The 25,326-nt window shown below is 42.4% G+C and overlaps 1 protein-coding gene across 2 annotated transcripts in view; it reads right to left on the bottom strand.

Moving 5' to 3' along the window:
- sbno2b (strawberry notch homolog 2b) overlaps window positions 1-20,602 on the bottom strand; it is a 101,941-nt gene extending 81,339 nt beyond the window's left edge. For both annotated transcript variants that reach the window (XM_080736570.1, XM_080736571.1), the window contains exon 1: window positions 20,484-20,602. The gene's annotated coding sequence lies outside the window, so the exon portion shown is untranslated. The remainder of the gene's footprint in view (window positions 1-20,483) is intronic.
- Between the last annotated feature and the right edge of the window lie 4,724 nt (window positions 20,603-25,326).

The raw sequence follows: 25,326 nt of genomic DNA, 5'->3' as shown, positions 1-25,326 counted from the left end.
AGACAAGAGTTTGCTGCAGTCCAATCAAGAAAGATCCACTTCCATAGGGATGAGTCAACCTATTACTCGATTATGGATGGGATAGGCATGCCGCGAGTGTGTGTGTGTGTGTGTGTGTGTGTGTGTGTGTGTGTGTGTGTGTGTGTGTGTGTGTGTGTGTGTGTGTGTGTGTGTGTGTGTGTGTGTGTGTGTGTGTGTGTGTCTCACCGCTCTCAAAAGATGTTACAGTTTACACTACAGTGATCATTGTTTTTATTTTGGAATCATGTGTAGTTTTACTTGCCAAATTACCAGTGTTAATTAAGGCAGGTCAATCTAAAGGGATACATAAACGTATTTCAAATGACGAAATCTAGTTCAGACTTTCTCCCACCGACTTCTAATGCCATGCCCGCATTCTAGACTAGAGACTGCTTATTTGCCATGTGTGTGGTCAGCAAAATTGTTAGTAGGGCTGTAACTAATTTATATTATTTTCTTAGGGCTCAATAACTTTTTTTGATTAATCAAATAATCGAGAACTGTGTGTTTTTTTCTTTTCTTTTCTTTTTTTTTATATTTGTTTGTTAGGACAGTAGACTGACAGGACATGGGGAGAGAGATGGGGAATGATGCGGAAAAGGTTGTCCGGATCGGGAATCGAACCGGTGACGCCGCAAGGCATCCATGCCTATTGTGGCAATGCCTAAGTGGTATGCGCCTGGACCAGTAGGCTAGCGGGTGCCCCAAACTGTGTTTTTCTATATATATTATATATATATACACGCATTTCATCACGTGGCACAATCTGCATCTTCTAATCATTTTTGCTACTTAAAAAATGTATGAAAAGAGATCTACATTTCAACCACAATTACAATATAGATTATTTTGTATTAAAATAAGATTTTCTTATTTGTAATGTGAAGCTCATACAAAGTACCTCCGACTGACAGCCCTCATTAGCTGGATGTCACTTAACATCACTGACGATTCTGCATCCATCAGAGACCTCATTACACTCACAGTGGGAGGGGGGGGGGGGGGCTGTCTGTCACACAGAATGAGATGTCAGGAATATTCCCCAACCTGAATAAAAGGAAGCCTGCATGGATATTTGTCTATTATAAACTAGGGATGGGACGATAAGCGATATTATCGTCTATCGTGATAAAAAACACTCACGATAATCGTATCGTGGAGATTTTAATGTATCGTGATATTGTCCTCTGTCATGCACTGGAATCAATTCACCTTTTATTTGCCAAGCTGCATATCCGGTACCACTTAAACCCTCTATCAAATGTCTTTGCCAAAAAATAGACGATCTACAAGCTCGCGACACGCTGTGAGCTTGTAGATCTGCTATTTTTTGGCAAATGTTCTGCCCCAGGATAATGGATTTTGATTATCGCGATAATATCGTAAACCGCGATTTCTTTTGTCACGATAATCGTGATATGAAATTGTAATATCGTCCCATCCCTATTATAAACCCCTGTCCTACTCGCATGTAGTGCCTGTCATTTACTGGTATATTTATTTTATTTTCTCAGCCTGTGGGATCCCGGATGTTCTTGGATTTGGAATATTTCGTGCCATCAACATCATCATCTACTTGTTCCATCAACAATCTAGGGATTTTGCATATGGAAATCATGGATTTTCTGATTTGTTACACTCTGATGAAGTTTCCAAAAATAGAGTTTTTTATAATCCCCCGAAATTTTGAACGAAATTACACAAGGGACTTGACTATCCCTGCCATGCATGGCTGTGTAACACCAATCACACACCCTTCCCTCTGCCCCGCTCTCCCTTCCGCCAGCCTTTTGTCCACCTCACCCCCTGGCCTGTAACATTGGCCAGACCTGTTCACTGGGGACAAAGCCAGAATAATAAATCCTAATAGAGTTAATAAGAGTCTAAATAAGGGGGCCTTTGTGTGTGTGTGGGTGGGTCCCTGACAGTGAAAGAGAAAGAGACCTGACAACAATTTTGCCACTCAGCCAATAGACATAAGAATGGAGGCCATTTTATTCCCCCGGGCGGCTACCAGTGTGATATTGTCTGGGTGAGGTGTGTGTGTACGCTTGTGCACCATGGGGAGGTGTGGCACTGGCTAGTCTATGGGACAAGCCAGCCTGTAAAACAAGGCAGGTGTTGACTGCTCCTCCTCAGGCAGTCTATATTGGGAGACGGCAGCCAGTTGGATATTGGATATTGTCTGAGTATGTATGGACAGATATTAGCCTCTGAAGCTCAGCTTAGGGGAGGGCAGAAACAGTAAAGTAGCTCAGCTGGGTACCTGTGTTTGAATAGTGGGCCTTGGGTTTCTCTGTATGTGTCTAAAAGAACTCCACTAGCAGCTAGGCCTGTCAAAATTATTTCATAATCGTCTTATCGCAAATTATTTGACATAATCGCAATTACCGGTATTTGACATAATCGCAATTATTTGCGATTATGTTTCCATTTTGAAAAATATTCATCATTCATCATTTTCCAAAATAGTGGAATTAGCAGATCTACAAGCTCATAATGTGTCGCATCGCTACGCGTTGTGAGCTTGTAGTTCGGCTATTTTGTTCTTTTTAAAGTATAACATTGTCAAATATGTCAGTAATGTCTTTGTATATTTAGGCTTATGTGTCATATCTGCCATGTGCATCTTCAAAGCCTAAAAGCCAAACAGAAACGTAATTGTCAACGACAAAAACACAATTAAATCGTTAATCGCAATTATTTGAGTGACAATTAATCGCCATGTAAAATGTCATAATCGTGACAGCGAGCGGACACTGCAGCACTAGTTAACATGATGGGAGGTTTCTCAAATATCTTGCCGCGCCTGACTGCCAAATTCATCGCTGGTCAAAGTTCACAGAGGTAAAAAATCAAACCACCGTAGCCTTGGAAGTTAGGAAATCTTAAATTGGAAGTGCGTTCATGGCCACAGTGGGGAGACAATGATTTCCGCGGGACATCACTGAGATAATCACACAAGGCAGGCCATTGGCGGATCCGGCGGTGGTGATGATGACAGGCTAATAACTAGATCTTCTCAAGGGGAAGTGTTTGTAATTTGTATGCGCAATATTGGGTACATTGTGTATTTAAGAACTTTGTGCTACAGTGTGGATGCTGTGTGGGTGGCCTGGTGTGAAATAGATACAGCATATCATTTCCTCAGTTGGGCATGCAGGTGGGAGTGCGTGAGATGACTGACAAATGCAACAACTCACAATCAATCAATCCAGTGTGTCCCCCGGTGTATTATGAGCCAACCCCCCCCCCCCCCCCCCCCTCCCCCCTCCCCCCTCCCACACACATACATGTTGTCCACATCGAGGGCGTGCAAATGGGAAACACAAATAGCTTCATAATGTAAGGTACTTCAACATGCTGTGAAAATTAATTGTTTACAATAAAGTGTTTCCCAGACAAATACTAAAGGTGGGCAAGGTATATTTGGAGACCCAATTTTAACATACTGAGAGATAACTATGCCATCCGTCATCCGTGGCGTGAACAATTAGTAACTAGTGGCCAATCGCCCCTCCCTCTACCCCTCCTGTCCCTGTTCATTCACAGTACACAGTATTGGAAGATACAGACTGGGGCATTTTTACAAGCACAGAACAGGTAAAGGGTTCTCCTTTTCTGCATATTTTAACAGTTATTCTATTCTCTGACTATAGTAGCTTTGAATTATGAGAAATTGCAACAAGGTTTGTTGCAATTTCTCATAATTCATTATTATGATTTATCATTGTTTGAAGCAATGATAAATCTACAAAGGTCAACTGAATGTCTTCATGAGTCTCAAACTGAAGATCTCTCTCAATCTACCACCTGGGTTAAGTCACTGCCGCTTAACATCAAACCCACCCCTCCGGCCACTGCATCTTCTCTCGTCTCTGGTGCCACCGTGCCACTGGGATTTGTTCCCAACATCCCCCAGTCCCTTTCCCGCTCCTCCTACATTACCCCTGTGACACCGCACCAACCACCATCGCTGTTGTGCCAGCGGCTCAACACTGTGGCACGTTAGCGTCTCCTAGCAACAGAGCGAGGTGTCCGTTTGTTACAGGCTCCCCATGCCCCACCTTCCCTCGTCTCTGAGGACAATCGATACTGATCACTAGAACAGAAGCCCTTTCCTGTAAGGCCTCCTTATCATTACTGGAAAACAGGAAAAACTCTGGGCTCGCCGGCTCTAGCGCTGCTAACCTCCAGAGAGGGGCAGCAAGCAACAGAGGGAGGGATGCGGGTGAGGTAAGGAGTGTGTGGGAGCAGGGCTGTCACAATTATGACATTTTACATGATGATTAATTATCGTTTTTGTTGTTGACAATTACATTTTTGTTTGGCTTTTAGGCTTTGAAGTTGCAGATGGCAGATATGGCACATAACCTGAATATACAGGCATTGCCACATAGGCATTGATGCCTGACGGCGTCGCCGGTTCGATTCCCGATCTGGACGACCTTTGCCGCATGTCACTCCCAATCTCTCCTCCATTTCCTGTCAGTCTACTGTCCTATCCAATAAAGGCAAAAGCCCCAAAACAAATCTTTAAAAATAATTATAACATTGATATAGCCGATCTGCAAGCTCACAAAGCGTAGCATCGTGACGCGTTGTGAACTTGTAGTTGTATATCTGCTATTTCCACTATTGGAAATACTATGTCTGCTATATTCTTTTTTACAAATTTAGACTAGACAATTATTTTTCTCCCAATTTAGTCGTTATGCTAAATTATTATCTTACCCACACATTTAGGTGTTTTTCCCCTTCAACACCCTCCACTGACAGGCGCCGCCCAAGGCTTTAGTCGCAACCAACGCTAGCACAGCAACAAAGATTGCCCACCCTGGCTGGCTTCCCTCCCTGGAATACGGGCAATTGTGTTTCGAGGAGACACCCACCACGCCTCGTGTCACTCACCAAGGCTAGGGGCGGGGAAAGAGGAGCACATATATGACCTATAAAAAAAGGCATTTACATCCTGTGTGAGTGGTGGTCCAATAGCAACATCTCAATATCTGGAAAAGTGAAGTATAAATATTTGCAAGCTATCTATTAGAGAAGGGATGCTAGGTGTAGTTCATAATAATTTGTACTTTAGTTCAGTGTTGTTTAACCCATTTAGGCCTAGAATTATTGAATGCTTTAACCAGTGGAAAAATAGCAGATATACAAGCTCACAGTGCGGCACCGAGTGCCGCGCTGTGAGCTTGTAGATCTGCTATTTTTGAAAAGGTTGTGAAAATGTGGGCAAATCTTTGAATATATGTATTTTCAAAGCGAACGTTTGTAACTACAATTTTGCTTCTGGGTGGTCCCTGGAACTAAATATTTTGAGATGCGGGTCCGTGGCCAAATACATATCATTTTGGGGGTCCTTCACATGAAAAGGTTTGAGAACCACTGACATAGTAGTCTCTCAAGAACAGACTAACTGAGCTCCATTTAAGTGAAAAGGACCTTTTCTTTGACGATGGCTGGCCAGATTGCTGACATAGAAACATAGGTTTCAAAACCTAGGATTCAAAAGACACTTACGGAATCGGGTCAAAATTCTAATGTTCACTCTAATGTTCACGATTTTTCAAAAATAGCAGTTCTACAAGCTCGCAGCGCGGCACTCGGTGCCGCGCTGTGAGCTTGTATATCTGCTATTTTTCAATAGTTAAAGCATAAAGCTGTGAGCTTGTATATCTGCTATTTTTCAATAGTTAAAGCATAAAATAATGATACACAATAATGTAATGTGTACCTGTTCTAAATAGGTTAAGTGTAGCAACAATGTTGAGTGTTTAAATATCAAAGAAGTGTTTCATTTTTTATTTAGTGTAGCGAAAATAGAGTTTTGAATGTAAATTAAGAATAAGAATTATCATAAAACACTAAAGAAGGGTTTCATATTTTATTTACGCCTCGCCTTTTACTACCGTGCTGTCTGCGGAGACACGCTTGACACCTTTGCCTCCCTTCTGCATCTGGAGGCGTGACCATTTTACACAAACCCAATATCTGTGTGTACACCTAGTATCAATCACTCACAGCTTGACTAATGTGGGTATGGCCATTATTCTGGGGTGGAATGTGTGTCATTAAGCTGTTAAAAGCTTACCGGTACATTGCCAAGCGGGTCTAAGAGCAGCAAGGGACAAAGAGACGGAGAACCAGGGAGAGCCAACGGGGGTATTTAAGGATACACACTACACAGTCTATCTGTTAATTGTTTGTGAGGCTGCTGTCGGTTTCGGTAGACCCCTTCCATGTGTACGTGTTCCTCTCATGTCTCCCCGGCCCGCTCCCGCTCTCTGGGTGGCCTGACACAGAAGCTGAGAGGGCTGAAAGACTAGGCTGTACCACATAATGCCAAACAAGAGTCTAAAAATAAATTAAGTTTGTAGTTTGAAAACATGAAAAGCATTCATATATAGTAAAGCAAAGTAACAAATCAAAAAGCTGTACAATTAAAATGTGTAGTGTGGGACCGCAAACATGGTGACCGTGAGGCTTTAAAGGGGTGGTGACATCCAAAAATAAATTTTGAGTTTTTTATGCTTTTTTTAATGTTTCCTGGCCTCAATTACACACAAAAAAACGCAACTTTTGACATGCAGTGGTTTTCCTGCTATCTGTGTGTTTGTGCTGGTTTCTGCATAATGAGTCTCAAACGCGCAGTTCATTGGATACTGGACTCATACGTCGTCAGTCGATTCACCCCCCCCCCCTCCCCCTCCCCTCTCCCAGTGTCCCTGTCTGTATTTCTCAGGTATTTCTCCACAGCCCAAGTTTTGAGGAAGTGACCTCTTACATTATATTATCCTTTAATTGTAAATATGGGCATATCAAATATATTTACCCATTCGGATATCTTATTTACATCAATATCCTTCATATCAAGTAGTCAGTTTATGCTTTTGTGAAATAATGAAAATCGCTATGTATTTTCCGCCCTGGCTGGGTCCGTGGACAGCGCCTCCCTCCTCATCACCGAGTCCCCGAGGACAGCGCACTTTTCCCGGGGGCAGAGCTCCGTGGACCGTGGAGCAGCCGACTATAACTCCACGCTGCCCTGTCCTCCCTCCACACACACGGGCACGGCGACTCGGAGAGCAGACAGTAAAACGCTATGATAACACAAGCAATAGGTGGTTCTCTAAACGGAGGCATTTAGACAAAATATGTTACTATAATAACTACAGAAGGACCGTGAAGTGTTTCTGCAGCGCGAAGCAGAGCTATAACGTTACCGCGTACGGTCTAAATTGAACTCCGCGGGGGTACAGATGTAACCACAGAGATCCGGTAACGTCGGTCCCGGGGAAGAAAAAAACACTCGCGACTCTCGATGCTGTTTAGTGTGTGCCTCGTCAGGGCTCAGCTCAGCCTCTGTGTGTCAGTGTGTGTGTGTGTGTGTGTGTGTGTGTGTGTGTGTGTGTGTGTGTGTGTGTGTGTCGTGTGTGTGAGCGTGCGTTCGTGTGTGGCCAGTGGCCAGTGGCCACTTTGGGTACCAGTTTGAGAACTGCTGGCTGAAGTGAGTGATTTGTATTAATAATCAAAATCCAAATGATTGTAGTGGAGAGATAAAGTGCATTTGCCTCTGAGATGTAGTGGAGTAGAAGTATAAGAATTGAAAATTGGAAATACTCAAGTAAAGTACAAATATTCAAAATTGTACTCAAGCTATACTAATATTTGTTAGAATGAGTGGGAGAGAGAGGCTCCCCTGGTGGTGATTATAGAGTATTTCAGGTGAACAGACCGTTTTTCATGACACCTAAACAGAGAGAGAGACCATGGCTCCATGGAGTGGATTTTCAAGTTTAAACATTTTAAAACATGTTTTTAGGACCAGGGCAAAGACTTTTATGATTGGTAAAAACAGAATGTCATTTAACCTTTAAGGTTTGCATGTGTTCCTTTGGAAATAGCATCCCCGTGTTGTGGCACAGTTTTGAAGCCAGTTCCTTCCCCTCGGCCGTATGAGTCACCCTCCATGCCAGTCTACCAGACCGAGGTTAACAAGCAGCATGCTAGGTTTACGGTGTTCGTGGTTACAGCAGCCACCATATGTCCTACACGTCACGACGCACACTGGGTAAAAGGTGGGTGGTGTGGCGGGGACTGGATAGGCAGGGTCTTTGGTTTTGTTGTCACCCAGGTGGTTCTAGTCAGCATGGTTGCTGTCTGACTTGCACATGGAAGTCATCCAGGGAAGTGTGACACCCATAAGCTGCTAAGTCACGGCTAAGCGCTCACGAGGAACACCATCCCTGCCGCTCACACATTGTGCGAGACAGAACCCCTTGTAAAGAGATTTGTAGAAATATATATATATTTTTTATAAGTATGGATCATCAACTACACATTTCCTGGTTTTACACAGAAAAGATGACAAAACAAGCTTCACGTTTAGTCAGTGAGAGTGGCTCTCGACATACCATCTTCACTCTCTGCAGACTGCAGAGATAACAATCTCACCACAAAGAGTCTTGATTTGATTATTAGTTTTCAGATATTTGCTTGGAAAATGCACAACATCAAAGGCTGAAAAAAGGTATTTGGGACAGCCCGGAATAGAATGGATGTACTACTTCAGTATATTTTGGAATCATCTCATGTTAGAGACCTAAAGAAAATAAGTCACTTTCTTACGTCCATTTGTCTCCTCCCTTTATTTAGGCATTTTCCTTTGCTAATATCATGGAAGGACAGCTTCTGAATCTGAAGAGAGCTCTGTGCTAGTTGGTTATGGAAAAAGGAGACGGCCATATAACTTGAGTCTGTCCATTCATTGTACCCCATTCTTCCATCCTGGTGACAAGCGTCCGAGCTCTGACCAGCTCTCACATACATTCCCTCAGTCTCTCGCCTCCTCATACCCCTCTCCTTGGGCCGGGCATTAATCCTTCTTAAGGCACAGGGAAAATCCTTTAATGCACAGCCCTTTTTCATCTTCATTAACCGGCTTCTCAGAATCAGCACGTGGTAACAGGGAGAGGAGAAACACACATTCTGAAGCACACACGCACAGTGGGAGACACGAAGAACAAAGCGACACACACACACACCGGCACCCCGGCCGTGCACGCACACGCACACACACACACACACACACACACACACACACACACACACACACACACACACACAGTTTCACATGACAGGACAAACCTCTGGCGTCTGTTCCTGTTCTCTAGTAGTCAGCATCTGTCTTCAATACTAGGAGAGTCGGAACACAACTGACAACACTCATTCAGGTCAGTCCAGCGTACCATGGCATGGAGACGGAGTCACTCACTCACTACCAATCTCAGGTTCACTTCTCAGCCCATCAAAGTCTACTCTCGTCATCGGTAATCAGGTTAGAAATGATCTATTCTAGGCTGTGCTACTTTATATCCAAGCGGCAGGGGGGTCATTATTAGTTGGTTATGATGGCCTAGACTGGCCGGATTCATTAGCCAGGGTGATGAAATATTCATAAAAGGAACAAGTTACTTCCCAGGGAAACACGGAGCTCTGTCATTCAGAAACAACCTGCATTATTAATCAGGACCTTTCTCGACACAAAGGCCCATGCTTGCATGCACAAGCCCACACACACACGACAAACCATTGACATGTGCATGCCATGTACACGGCATCCACGCAGACTGGCACTAGACATACACTTTTCATTCGGGGCAACAGACGGTGCCATAAAGAATCTGTGAGCCAGCGAGTGACAGTGGACACTGGAGGGAGAATAATGATCATATGACTGTAACCAAATCTGCTGCCTTATCAAAAGCCGGGAAATGGAAACAAATTGGGTTTTAAGAGCCTGTTATTGCTTTTTGACCATTCAAAATCAGACAGGGGTCCCTCGCCTGGCACGGCACACGGGAACAAAGCCAACAAAACGGGCAGCCATCTGAGTGATTAGGCCTAGCACGAATAAGCTAGATGGCTCAAAGCTTTATTTGTAAAAGAGATAATGATTCATCTTGACTAGGCCCTCACCACCCTCACCCTCTAAGCGAAGCGCGCTGAAGGGGGCTATTCAGCAGTGCACAGACCTTGATGATGAATATCATTGTGGCTACAATCACCAGCTGAATGAGGCTTTAAAGTGATTTATCAACAGAGAGGACAACTAATAGAGCCCTCGTGGTTCATAGGATGTCTTTGTTGTGGTGAAGAGAGGGGGGTGGAGGAGGGGGGTCAGTGGAGAGAAAATTAAGGCACAGAAAAACAGCAGGAAAAAGAACCAACAATGGTTTGCAGTTCTACTTGATGACACTCGTCATCTAGCACAGGGGAATTCAACAGGGGGTCCGGGACCCCTAGGGGGTCCTCAGAGTTACTACTGGGGGTCCTCCAAATCTTCCAATCCTTTATATATTATCAACTTGAACCCTAGTGTCCATATTCTGAGAACTGTAGACAAAAATTGCCGATCCACAAGCTCACAACGCCTCACGATGTGAGCTTGTAGATCGGCTATTTTCGGCAAAGAGGTTTGGTGTAGAGGGGGAAAAGAGCAGACTAAGTACAGAGTGGTTAAATATCTGAAAACACAAATTGACACGAATCCAAAATACACTGATGATTGTGCTGTCAAACAATGAAACTATATGGAATCTATGAAAAGGTTGTGGGGGTCCCTGTTTCATCTCTCTCTTAACTAAGGGGTCTTTGGCCTGAAAACGTTGAAGACCCCTGATCAAGCATTATACCCCATCTACTCCCAGTTCCAACTCTACCAATCATCATCATCATCATGCGCCAGGAATAGATCAAAGGCCAGTTAGATCAGAGAGACGGAACTACTCTCTAGTTCTGTCTCTTTTTACCTCTGTCATCTTATTTGCTCAGGACAGTTAGGGAGTCGGCATCGGCTGATGTGGCGCTTCTAATGCCCCCATTGGTCTGCTTCAACCGGTAGTTAGGTGAACACATAATGAAAGCCAGGCCAACTCTGGCGTCCGCTGAGCTCAGACACCGAATGAAATGCTCTGCGCCGTCACACGAATATTGTCACTTAATTTAGTCTGCAGCATGCACAAAATGTTCAGGTCATTATTATGGGAATAATAATTAATATCCTGATAAATAATACACTGTTTAAATGACATGGAATTAGGGGTGGGCGATATGGAAAAATTCAATATCACGATATTTTCCCAAGCTGTATCTTGATACACAATTTTATCACGATTATTTCTCACGTTGGTTCTTATGGTTATTTTTGAAGTTACTTGCCAAAAACTAGACTCTCTGGGTTCCCTTTGGGAGGTCTAAATTGAACTTTACAAGTATTTAACTCTGACAGTATACAAATGAAACCAAATGGACCCGTAATTTGTATACTGTCAAGAGTTAAGTGGAGACCTTGACATTTTAAAGTTTGAAAACTACTGATTTAGACCAAAATGCAGGTTTAAATTGAATTCTGCAATGAATCTCTGTATTAACAAGGCTCCCTCATTGTATCACGATATATACGATACCTCTGAAAAGGCATATCGTGGTGACATGTTATCGTCTCAACGATAATTATCACCATATCGCCCACCCCTACATGGAATGTACCCGCTTAATATTCCCGTCTGGATATGCTGCTCCGTGCTGACATGCAAGCATCATGCCAAAGCATGCTAGCCCTCCCTTTCAGCGCCGCTGACCTTCTGTTTGCCAGCCTCCTCTCTCTGTCAAATACAGTATGTGTCTGTTAATTTAGCCTACAACTGTTGCCTCTCTCTTTTTCCAATACTATTCCCCACATTATTCTGCCACTGCTAGCTTATCATTTCTTCCTTTGCATGCCCTATATACGTTTCAGTTTTGACAGTCTAAATGGCTACATCCCAATCTATTCCCCCGGTAATGGCTTTTTCCCTATTCCTACGGTATATATAGATCTATCTGTAGACCCAGACAGTCCTGGTCTACCATCTCTCGCTCTACTTTCCCTGCGTTTCTTTGCTCCCTCCTGTCGAACCGAGGCGAGCCTGTGGCGTCTGCTGCTGCCTCTCACCCAGCCTGACCCTGAAAAAAATAACTGATTCTGTTGCTGATTTGAGGCTGCTGGCTCGCAGCATCCCAGAACCTAGAAAAACCCAGTCAGCCATCATTATTCAGTGAGTCAGTCTGTTAAAACCACATTTCAGCAACACAAAATGGCACAGTCACAGGGCTGTTTAAAAAAAATAAGAGAATAAGAAAGAATAAATAAATGAGAAATTGGAACAGTGACAAACACAGAACAGAGTGATTTTGGGATCTTAACAATGTTGACTTATGAGAAGAAAACCACAAGACGCAATCCTGAAGCACAGGAGGATAGTGAGGTCAATTACCAGTCTGTTGAACACCTCTGATCAATCAAGACAGTGTTCTACTTCTAGTTTACACTGCAAGATCCTGAGTGTCAATTTTAAGTACTATAAAAATGGCCCGTAAGGATTCTGCAGCGCACTCTGTTTGACCTCACCTCACCACACGCTCAGAGTCCATGTCTCTGTCTGTGCCAGCTTGACTCTGTTCAGCTCAGCTGTGGGCTTCGCTTCAGCTGGGGGGGCTGGCTGGCTGACTGGGTCAACTGAGGCTACCGTCACACTCCTCAACAACAACCTCAAGCAATTGTTCAGGTGGACAGCCTTCAAAGTCTACCTATCAAGGTATGGCTAGATGGAAGTCCAGAAAATGAGTCGGAGAAATATTCAGTGTGAACAAAAATCGCTGGAGGTAAAAAAGGTCCAGCATTGTCATTTTGACTTCCTGGGATGTCATCCTCTGTGAACGATACAGTACTTCACAGTAACACATGTATAACGCTGTATGAATAAACATAGCCAGCAGAGAGAAGGGTGTGGGGGGCTTGTTGCCCGTAGAGAGAGGCAGCCACTCTGGAGAGGAGGAGAGACGCCTGGGGTCCGTTTATTCAGCACCAGGCCAGCCAGTAACAGGCCTTGTATTCACATTGGCTCCGGTATTATTAATGAAGCAGTAAATGTTTGTGTGAATGCCCTGCATTCTAAGTGCAAAACGTTAGGAAATCAATAAAAAAATATGCAAAATTCTCGCCATACCGCACTGAATCTGCAGGCATCTACTTTTTACTGCCTTTTTCGTATCTGCGAGATGCATCTCCTTCGTGACTGCGTGCCTCCTTAAAGGGAAACACACACCGGACGCGGCGTGTCAAAACATACGCCCGATTATTTCCAATGAACTAACCCACAGTGGCAGAGTCAGACACGCGCAGGCGCGGGTCTGCCGCCACGCCGTTGTTCTGTTTCTAGGCGCTGCCACGCAGTGAAAATGTTTTGGATGTTGGTGTTACGGCGCAGCACTTCACGTGCATCAATAGTGCAACGATTCGCAGCCGCCCCTGGCCGGTGTGTGCTACCCTTAAGGCTATGGCCTAAGGAGCTTTACATCCAAGGGCTATTAACGAATATTAAACATTTTAATAATTTAACATAAAAGAAGGTTTGACTATAAAATTAAGGCTCACATTTTAATAAATATTATCTGCCTCACGGCTCTGGCGCCTATAATCTTACACAGCAGCTGGTCTCGCGAGATTGCATCCGCTTGAGCAAGCAGCTTCAAGTCAAAATCGCTGTACGCTAAAGTGCTGAACGCGAGCCGATCTATAAGACCACACGCCGTTAATCCTGCACTGGGGTGGCACGCCGCCGTTTAAATGCATATAGAGGAAACTCTGGTAGGCCATCCAGCCTGGTGCATATATACTGTAGCACAGAGCACCCCCCCTTCTAGTTTCAACTCCATCTACTCATTGAGAGTTCATGTTTAATACATGACCTATTACCTAATGAGGGCCAGGTTCCAGGAAAGCAGAACCAAGTCAGTCAAACCATCCGACTGCCCCCCCATCACGACTATAACCACCATCCTCCTCCGACCTCCACTCCACATTTTTCACTCACTCCAATCAGCCCACAGGCAATAAATGAGATTTATCACTGGGCACTGACTGAAGGGGGGAGAGAAATGGAAAAAAGCAAAGGCAAACAGAGAGGGAGAATGTCGCTGTAGAGAAAAGAGACTGTCCCATTGATGGGATGTTAAAATAAAGTATGAGTGAAGTGGAAGGGAACCCTGAAGCCTATACTACATCAGAACAGACAAAATGTGTTCAGAGCAGAGGTTTGGGTTAGTGAAAGGGGCGGTCTCTGATTTCGGGTGTTTGGAGCCTCCAAGACTACCCAAACAAGTTTGGCTACTGTGATTGGTCAGACGTTCTGCATTTAGCTGTGAATTCTATGGAGTGAAAAGCAGCGATAGTTTGGAAGAGACACAAGCCAACATCCAGGAGGTATACCTCTGAAATCTGTCTAATGACCATTCACCATTCATAAACACAACCTATCGCTATAAAGGGCAAAACCTCCATACCTGTAAGAGATTCCGTGTTACGATATCAAGGAATTCATTTAACCATCTGTTCCAGCAGTCCTGGCCATAGAGTACCAACTCTACACCAACAGCACCTTCCTTTCGAAGGCGTAACGAGTTGCGCATTCAAAGATACCCAGGCACGCCATTGTTTTACTGGGTTATTTGTTGTGTACGTGTGGCCTTCCTGTTAGCTTTCCATGAGACTGACGGTTGTCGACTTCTGATATGCATTAGGCCACACTGACATCCATTTGATTTGTTTTTGTTATTTCAAGCTATATTGTCTGTTATCGCAGCTAAGAAAGAAATGTCAGTCTACTGATCCATTTGGGTCCATTTGTACACTCTGAGTTAAGGGGGTTCCACACTAGCCGCGGTCACCGCCTCCTAGCAATTCATTTTCAATGGGAGGCGGGCGGCTTTTTCAGCCGCGCAGCGAAGTTTTGGGGCGGCGAGGAGAGCGGGCGCGGTCCCGTGAAATCCCCGCGAGCGTGCTCGTTTGTGCATGCGTACGCGGGCGGTGAGAGATGGATTGTGTTCATCTTTATGAAATACCGCGTGGCGTTTACTCACTGAGCGAGTGTGTTTGTGTCTCACCGCGGCGCGGCCACAGCTGATCCTAGCGGCAGCCCCGACAGCAACCGCCTGTAGTGTGTAGAGCACCTTACAGACCCGTAAGGGCATTTGGTTCATACTTCATATCAACCATTTAGCTGGGGAACCCCTGGTATCCCACATGGACACCTGGGGGTCCCCAGAACCCGGTTCTGGGACTGGGAACATGTGTGTCACAAGGCTCAATATGTTGCTGTCCAGGAGGATAGCTCTGGAGATGCTGGAACTATACTGTACATACAGTACATAGCACCACGTTTTGGGTCTTCTTGCAGCCGACCGAATTAAATATAAAGGACAACTTTATTTTTTTTACAAGGGTTCATATTTTAGATTCTAATTAGAGAAAAGAAAAGATGAGTGTTAAAATGTTTTCATTTACTGCTTTCTATCATTTTGGGGATTTTAGCTATTTTGTTTTCAGTGGGTGGGGGCATGCGTACAAGTGGCTAGATATATCTTTTTAGACACAATAAGCCGGTGATTTCTTTATTACTATTTACAGTAACACTACTAGTAAGACGCCTCAGGGCGACATGCGACCTTGGCCATCTGGCCAGTGATGTATATCGGACCAGATATGTTGACCCCTGGTACCCATATATGGAGATCCATGTACTGTATATGGTACATCCCTTTTATGCCCATACATGGAGATCCCTGACTGAACCAGTCACACAGGTATGGGCTGTCTTCCTCCATATATGGGCATTCCCATATGAAGTCCTTTATAAATGGGCTTAATATTGATGACATCAGGGATCTCCATATATGGGCATAAAAGGGATTCTATTAGAGTGGCTCCCATGACATCACAACATACAATCCCTTTTATGCCCATACATGGAGATCCCCATCTGAACCAGCCACACAGATATGGGCCATGTCTTGGCCATCTGGCCAGTGATGTATATCGATGACATCAAGGATCTTCATATATGGGCATAAAAGGGATTCTGGGGAATACCCATATATGGACTTTTACATAGGTGATGTCACCTGTGATATCATCTGTGATGTCACAGTGATGTGTCAGGGGAACCACGGTGTCAGGCGTGACCTTCAGAGATACACAGATACGTGGACAACAAGATGTGCCGGTTTTCATAGTAAACTTCCGACCTACGGTCGCAACTAGCCCCCATAAGTCACATCTGCCCATGAAGGATTGCGGTGCATCTTGGGAATGGGCTTATTGCGTCTAAAAATGCATATTTAGCCACTTGGATGCATGCCCCCAACCACTGAAATCAAAATAGCTAAAATAATAGAAAGCAGTAAATGAAAACATTTTAACACTCATCTTTTCTTTTCTCTAATTACAATCTAAAATATGAACCATTGTTGTAAAAAAAAAACAAAGTTGTCCTTTAATGTGTACGCAGTGTACAGGTAGGTGGAAAGTGATAGGTAGGTGGACCATGTATACTTAATTTACATCGAGTATACATGGACCTTTACATTTCCCTGCAACAATATGCTTGGCCCTTATGGCTCGGGAACATGCTCAACATCAACAGATTGCCATCAAAGTAAAGCAGGTAGAAGTTGGCTCTCTGAAACTAGTGGGAGGAGGGTAAAAGAGATAAATAAGTAGGACACAACACAACAGGGTTCTGCTTCTGAGGTAAATTTTAGTCTCACAGCTGAGCTGGATTCATGGACGAACCATAGGTGTTTTGTTTTTTAACATGTTAAATGCCATTCATTAGGCTAATTTGTCTTGTTCATTGACTATATTCTGTGCCTGAACTTAACTACATGGACTTTTTGTCCATTCTCATAAAACCCTATTACTTAAGTTAAGCAAATTCACAGGACAAGACAAAAGAACAGTGTAAGCTGAAGCCTTTTTTTCTCCTCCATATGTTGCCACAGAGAGAACAAGCATCTATTGATCCAGCAGCTCTGGTGCTTTTGAGCTGCAACTGGCCAGGAGGGAGACAGCCTGTGGGGTTGTGGTGGTGGGGAGGCTTGTGGTTTTCACCCTGCATTTCGCCTTTGACACTCCAATAGTTATACAGTGTGTCTCTGCAGTGATAGGAGTGTGTTCCACATCGAGCTGCAAAGACAGCAAGCTGCAACATGGCAGACACCAAAGATGACACCAAGGCCATTGACCAACATACCGCTACACCAGTTGTAATAGTACTCGACAGGAATTTGGGGGAGAAGCATAACATGTCATTCACTTCGATATTGGCAAATGGCATCACTCAACAAGTAGGAAATGACATAATTGGAAAAATAGCCAGCCACCATGGCAACCTATATGTCAAGGCTTAAGGATTGACTGACATGCACTGGCTGCAGGCAATGGAGACACGGGAAACCAAACAGTGGAAATTGTAGGAGAGAAAAGAAAGAAGTGGGGGAAGCTTTGTGAGAGCTTGAAATTATTTCTTACTGGTCAAATCATCCATTCTGCACCTGGCTGATATATCCATTGAAAGTAGGGGCTTTTGACTATCAAAAACAGCACTTGTTTTTTCTTTAACTTTATTGTCTAGCTTAGTCTGAAAGCACACTGAAATCAAAGTAAACTACATTTCAGTTTAGCCTCTGCTTTCCTCCCATAAGAACACATGTAACTTGCCTCAGTATAATGCTTAAGTAAACTTTGGTCCACAGGTCCAGGCAGGCCTACGAAAGTACTGGCTGGAGTCTACCAGACTGGCTGACTGATCACAGACAAAGTGGCAGAGATTAAACTGCAATCATTACAATTTCAATGTAAGCAGGCGTTCAGAAACTGGAATATATGCTTGCTTTTATGACGTGAAGATGAAGACCATGCACCGCTTTAAGAAGGTCTCCATTTACTAGCTGTACTTTCCAATACTTTCTTCACTGCTAACTCCGAACAAGCCAGCCATAGCCTCACAGGCTTCACAGTGATAGCTGTTGACAATTTACCGACAAATAACTACAGGCCTATTTATTAAACAATAAATATAACCTCTTGGACATCAACAAACGCAGTTAGTACAGTTTAACAGCAGTTACAACCTGTGCTCGTGGAACTGAACTCTGACGTGCTTGTGATTTTGCTTAACGTTGTTACGTTGATGAAATTAAACTAATCTGGCATAAAAAGAAAACACGCATTTCTTAAATGATGTACTGCTTAAATGCCGAAACTCCTCCAGAACAAACACAGATGCTGTATGTTCTGTCAGTCTTTTGAATCATTAAGTGGGGTCCAGTGACCCCCAGGGATCCTTGAGGGAGTTCCAGGGGGTCCCCGGCTAAATGATAGTTAGGAACCAAATGGACCCTTATGGGTATGTAACTCAGAGTGTACAAATGGAACCAAATGGATCCGTTTGTAAACTCTCAGAGTTAAATTAACATTGATTTTACAATATAAATTGGGGTCTGGGGGGGTTGGGAGATAGAAATGCCTTTTAAATGGGGTCCGGGGTTGCATGACAAACTGAGGGTTCTTAAAGATAAAATCGTTGAGAATCACTGCTAGACCCCTAAAAATCTTCTCTTATGGGGATCCCTGTCGTATCTAAAATTGGGGGACCGTGGGCTTTTAAGTGTCAATTTGGGGGGTCCTTGACATGAAAAAGTTTGAGAACCACTGTTTAGGGACTAGGGAGACTGTCGTGCCTCAGTAAAGGTTGAAAACCAAGCTCCACCGGCAGCACAAAGAAAAGCAGAGAGCTACTGGTAGTAGCGCTAGGGTGCTATTGTGGCTAATTTACACTTCGTTCGTCGACCCTTTGGCAGGACAAAAACGACACATTTTCAAATGAACAAAGTGTTGACTTGGATCGCGTTGGCACCTTTGTCACATGAAAACACTGGTTTTTTAACGGGGAAAACACGTCATATTCGTCCAGCGACACGGCCGTGCGACGAGGAATAAATTAAGTGTTAGCTCTGTTAGATAGAAGACGACAAAGAAAGGATAACGTTTGCTGACGTCGACGGGAAACCTATCGTCTTTTCCGACCGATTTCCAACCGTAACAAGTCGGTCTCAGAGTTGTACGTTATGCAACGGAGCCGATTAAAATCCACATCTGCACCCGTTTAGTAATAACAACGCCAATGTACTTCTGATGGCTAATTGTGCTAGCTAGGTTAGCCTAGCTGATAGCTGCTGGCTTAATGACTTGGGGTGCGCTCGTTCTGTCTCTGCCGAGCTCTGCCAAGCAGCAGTGGTGGGAAAAACTACTCGAATGTTTTAGTAAAAGTATCAATACTGCAATGTAAAAGACATACTAGAAAGTAAGTAAAAGTCGGGAACACAAAATGTACTTGTGTGAACGTACAAAGGTATTTGTATCAATTAAAAATGCACTTATAAGTACCACAAGTAGAAAGTACTCGTTATGCAGAATGTCCCATTTAACAAGTTTTCAGATTTATAAAATGCGTAAAATATCTTAAACTCACAATGCGTCGCGATGCAATGCAACGCATTGTGAGCTTGTAGATCGGCTATTTTCAAATGGCCGAAATGTATACAGGGCTGAAGTAGTTAGCAAATAAATGTAGTGGAGTAAAAGTACAATACGGTATTTGTCTCAGAGATGTAGTGGAGTATAAGTACTGATAATTGTAAATATCCCAGTAAAATAAGGTACAGTACTTAGTTACAAGTACAACTTACATTCCACCACTTCAAACAAAAGATAAAAGTCACTATACAGTTTGTACAGACAAGACGAGAGTAATAATCTCTCAAGAACAGACTCTGATGCTACGCAAGAAAAGGAACTTTTCTTCGACGATGGCTAGCCAGATTGAGACGAGAGTGTTTTGTCCATAACAACAACATTGCTGCCATTTCTAATCTAAAACATCTATGCGAAAGATCTCAAAATGCACATTGGCAGTCTCCGTTTGAACTGCAGGTACAGTCGCATATTTATATATATTTTTTCTCAACCAGCGGTCCTTGCAGGGATTCCAGGTGGTCCCCAGCTAAACGATGGAGAGTTGGTAAACCAAATGATCCCTTTACACTCTCAAGAGTTAAATTATTGTTTAACATCTGCATTACTTAATCATTTACAAAGAAGTCAACACAATTAAGAGAATGTAGGAAGAATTGCTATTTTTGCTTGACCTGTTCTCTCTCCTGTTATCCTATTTGGTAGGCTACCACATAAACACAGCATGGAATTGTGGACAAGATCTTATCAACGACAACAAAGGTTTTTGGGTCAGAGGCTAACTCTCATCAAACGGTGGTCCGTGGCTCAAATGCCCAATAAGTAAGGGGCCTTGATGTGAAAAAAAAACCCACTGGTATACAACAACAACTCTGTCCCCACTCGGCGCTAGAAGAACGAACCGGGGTACCGTGTTGTGCAAAACGTACGCTCCTCTAGGAGAGGCTGCCTAGAGCAACCTCCACTTAATGATCACTGCCGATGTGTCGGTTTAATAACCCGACCGGAGCCGTTTTAATAAACCCCCGATCACACTTACCGGTTATATGTCGCTTATTCTCAACCCAGGGTCCGCTCAGCCACGCGATCCGACTCGAATATTCGCGTGAAACGGCGACAAAAACACCGAAACGTATCCAACTTATTCTTCTCTTCTAGTTGTTTTCTTCACTTCCTGATTGAGACGCTGCCATTTTGAATAGACGAAAGCAGATATTTCCGCTGGTGTCGTCACGATTCAAGCCCCCCCTCCCCCGAATCCCCTTCCGAGACCCCCCTGTTGTTGCTCCCAGTCTGTCCCACCCGGACCTTGAAACTCGAAGCCAAAAATAGTAGATTGTCACTGGTTCACCCAAACAGTGGGCCGGGACTCATTTGTGTCATGACTCGAGTAAAAATACAAATTTCTATCCTCAAATTTTTTTAGTACATTTTGAAACAAACAAACAAATAAATACATAAAAGAAATTCCATAAATGTAAGAAAATTATCACGAAGAAGTGAGCGTGTAGATCTGCTGTTTTCACTGGTTTGGGTCACGGGAAAATGTCTAATTTCTCTTTTGCCTTATTGGGTGTCGGGCTAAAAAGTTTGGGGAACCACTGGTCTATAACACTGGTTCCCAAAAACTAGGTCATTTTTATGTCCCTTTGTTTATTTATTTATGTATTTGTTTACTACATTTAGTTTTTCATTATTATTATTTGAAAACATTTTCAAAAAAACATTCCCAAAAAAACATTTTTTCACATTTTTTTTCATGAATAAAAAACTTTCAAACATTTTCAGTGGCCTAAAAGAAAGGCGACTTGTAGATCTTCTATTTTCACTATAGTTTGGGTCCCAGGCAAAGTCTAATTTCTCTTTTGGGTCACAAGCTTGTAGTGAACTGTACTATAGGCCTACTGTCTTGAAACTGTACCTTTCCCTTTCAATCAATCAATAAATCAATCAATCAATAAATCAGCTAAAAGGTTTGGGAACCACTGTTTTATAATAGGTCTGCCAACATGCACATGATGGAAATTATCACAGAGAATTAACCTGCGTTTATGACAGATATGTCACTTTCAGTCCAAGTCAACTGTGCACTTGATGAGACAGGTCCCCTAAATATGGCACTTTTTAATTCATTTTCTTTTTACTGGCCTCTATATAGTTGTATCAAACGCATTTCTAATCACTTGAGCATTTAGTGTAGGTGTAGGCCTACTGTGAAGCTGTCCTGTCCTTAGCTCTGGTATAGGGTTAGTGGAGTTCTATGGACCAGAGCTATCCTTTCAGCAGTATGTAGGCCTAATAATTCGTTTTATTGAATTTAAGGCCCGATATTTAATAAAGTCATAACTGGTGGTGGATAAAAACGGTTTGCCTATGTGGTCTCTATTCCATTACACATGACATAACATTTATAACATGTAATAACATTAGAAATCTGTCTGATTATTATTGGTTTCATTCTCAGATTTTACTTTGCTGTTTTATTTCTGTATATGTTGCTGCACTTTTAATCTTGTTCTGTGATTGATTGATTGATTGATTGATTGATTGATTGATTGATTGATTGATTGATTGAATACTTTGTTAGACAGAAATGTAAACAGCATAGCCTACAGTCACAAATTTGGGCTAAGAGGATGAATCTGTAAAGCACTTAATAACCTTGTTTAGGAAAGCACTATACATTTATCATAATCATTATGAGATCATATCTGGCCTCCATATACTACTGCATTGAGTAGGCTATTCTGACAACATGTATAACCAAAGGGCATTCGTTCCCAAAGCGCATCAATGCTTAAAACAAAGACATTAAAAACATATTATACAGTGCTCAGTTTGCAAAAGTGCCCAATTCACCATTGCTCACTTTGTAAAGGTGCTTAGTTCTCTTTAGTGCCCAGTGCCCAGTTAGTAAAAGTACCTGTTTCACCATCCACAAGAACTACTAAAACATTTCAGTGTTTGTCATTAAACCAACCAACCAACCTAACACTGCACTTCAGAATTATATGCTATATTTGGCCTACAAAGAAGTGCAAGAAGTTAAAGAGAAGGGACTGACGTGGAAACAGCTGGAGAGGATGTCCCAAGACAGACGAGGGTGGAAACGATTCATCAATGGCCTATGTTCCGAAAGGAATATAAAGGCATAAGTAAGTAAGTATATTTGGCCTACACATAACTGTATAAAGTAGTCATAACACAAGCAAAATCCACAATTTTAATTTGTTTGAAAGTTGATTAAATGCATTTGAATTTGTCCTGAAGGTGATGTCAAAAGATATTATATTCTGTGTTTAACCTTCATATTGAAGCATGGCCATTTTGCAAAGAATTTGCACCTCACAGATGATAAATCATGCACCTCAGGCTGCTACTTTCTGCCAGGTGTCTACCAGAATCAAAGCAATGAAATAAAGTGTGTTTTTGCTTCTGCTCTTGTGCTGACAAATATTATGCGTATATTCAGCTTCACACTTGCCTAATTTGTCTATAGCTACTACACGATCAATGATTCTTCTCATAAAAGATAGTCTAATTTATTAGTCAGACATTCAGACTATAAATTAGCATGCTCATGCAGTCTCTATCGGCTATAATTCATTAAATAAAAACTAATATCCAAGGCCTTGCACAAGAAGGGATTGATTTAAAACTAGCCTAATAAACAGTTATCAGCATAAGTAAACTCAATTAATTATCTCTTTAATGAAGAGTTTGGAGCTGTTTTCTATAACCAATGACATTTACATCCACACATTCCCCACAATGGGGTATAGGATTAGGACAGGGTGAGCCCTATTGGATATTTGTTTGGATATTAACTCCTTAGCTGTTGCATTTCTTTTTTATGTTGATAGCATGACACCCCAAGCATGTGATGCATTAGGCCTATGCCATTTATGGGACTTAAACCTTTTTGCTCTTTGGGGAGCATAGGTCATACATCTTCCAGCTGTTCCTATTTATGTACCGGTATACATACTTTAATTTCATATTAAGTCCAATAACCAGGACTAGTTACCAGAAAATGCAATTTACTGTACAATTAAGCTTTGGTTTGCTTTCATTTTGACTCTCATGTTAAAGAAGTTGTCTACAGTATCTGTTTATCCTCTTCCTGGTTGTTGTTCTCTTTTTGGCATCCATCCGTCCACTCTGAGTTATTGAGCGATAGCTACTATTGGAAGAGCTCCAGTTGTTTCCAGTAAACACAGTCGGACACTGCTTTCCTGGTATAACAGTCCCCCTTTCCCCCCACAAAGGGGGTGGTAGGAGCAGGATATTGGCACAGAGTGTGTCAGGGCATAACAAAGTACAAGGAAATTAAATATATCATGATATATCATGAAATAATATGATAATAATTGATAAGACATATATAGGGACACTGCTTTGTCTTCTACCCTGTGTATTGTATTGTCCTTCAACAGTTATGGGGTTGTTAATTGAGTATAAAAATCACACCCAGTGTGAATTGAGCTGTGCCTTTGAAAATAAATACGAATGTATGATGTAATTGTTGTGGTGTATTTTTCTTTGCAGGACATACGGACAGACATACGGACATACACAAAGACAGATGTTGGAGAGGTTATAGCACCACTCGAAAAGTAGGCCTACACACCTTTGGAAGAGATGCATCATGCATGTGCTGACAAATCATGCTGGAGTCGGGTGCAAATTACTTCTCTTATTCAGGTTAATTATGTCAGACAAAGCTGTGGTTCAATGCAACAATAGGCTACCTGTCTGACATGTAAGTGTATGTCTGCAATGTCGGTTCGTCACATAATTCCTAACGGTTGTAGCCATTAACTGTACAGTACAGGCCTACTAGGCTTACTACTATAATGGTGAGGTGATTTTACACAATCCATTCTGAGCCCACCCCAGAGTGTTGGTGTGGCTGTGGTATAAAAGTTTGATTTTGGCGCACTCTACAGGAAGAAGTTCACTGCAGGCTTCAATTTGATTCATAGCTACAGAGCCAACACAAGGGAGATATATCCACCCAGTGTGATATTGTCTGGCTAAGCCAGGCTACAGCTGATGCACTTTAAAAACTTTCAACCTGGTATCCCTATTTTGGGTATGCAAAAAAAAAAAGAAAGAAATACAAAAATAATATTTTCTTTCTTTTCTTTCTTCTTTAAATAAATGGTGAAAATAGCAGACCCACCAGCTCAAAAGCAATGCAATGTGTTGTTGTGAGCTTGTAAATAATCAGTAAAATACTGCTTATATTATTGCTTGTTCCCTCAAATGTTCCCTCAAAATTTACATTCACAGGAACCTACTATATACTACACCCAAGCCTATCCCTAATCTGAAAGAACATAGGGTTAAGGGATGGAAATTCCCATAATACTGAACTGACAAATTAATTCGATATTGCAATTATTTGCTTGCACACGTCATGTGTATAAATAGAACATGCGTAATAATAACTTTTACTGTATATATAATAATTAAACCAGTGTTTTAATCCTATGCTTAGCCTACACAACATTGCCAAACACAGAAGAATGTGACTTTAAAGAGAAAACGCACTGTAATAGGACTTACGTAAATCTCTGACAAATTGCATAACTTGCACAACTTGCACCAAAAAGCTTCTTTGTCTTTGGTTTATTATCCCCAGCCCCTGTTAAGTCTGTGTCTGCCTCAGACTTGCCATATGTGATTAGACCACCAAAAGACTAGCCAGACGGTAAGGGCATGTTCTGTTTTCTTTTTCCTCCATGGGATAGTTTTTGCACTTGGCATTTAAATCATATTTCATTTAACGTAATTATTTCCTTAGAGTTCTGAGAACGACGGTCATGATGATTATACTGATAATTTTGCAATGTTTTTATTTATTTGATGCTTTGTTA

Source organism: Nannobrachium achirus (genome assembly GCF_963921795.1).
Source record: "Nannobrachium achirus genome assembly, chromosome: 1".
NCBI lineage: Eukaryota > Metazoa > Chordata > Actinopteri > Myctophiformes > Myctophidae > Nannobrachium > Nannobrachium achirus.
This window is presented reverse-complemented; position numbering and strand designations above follow the sequence as displayed.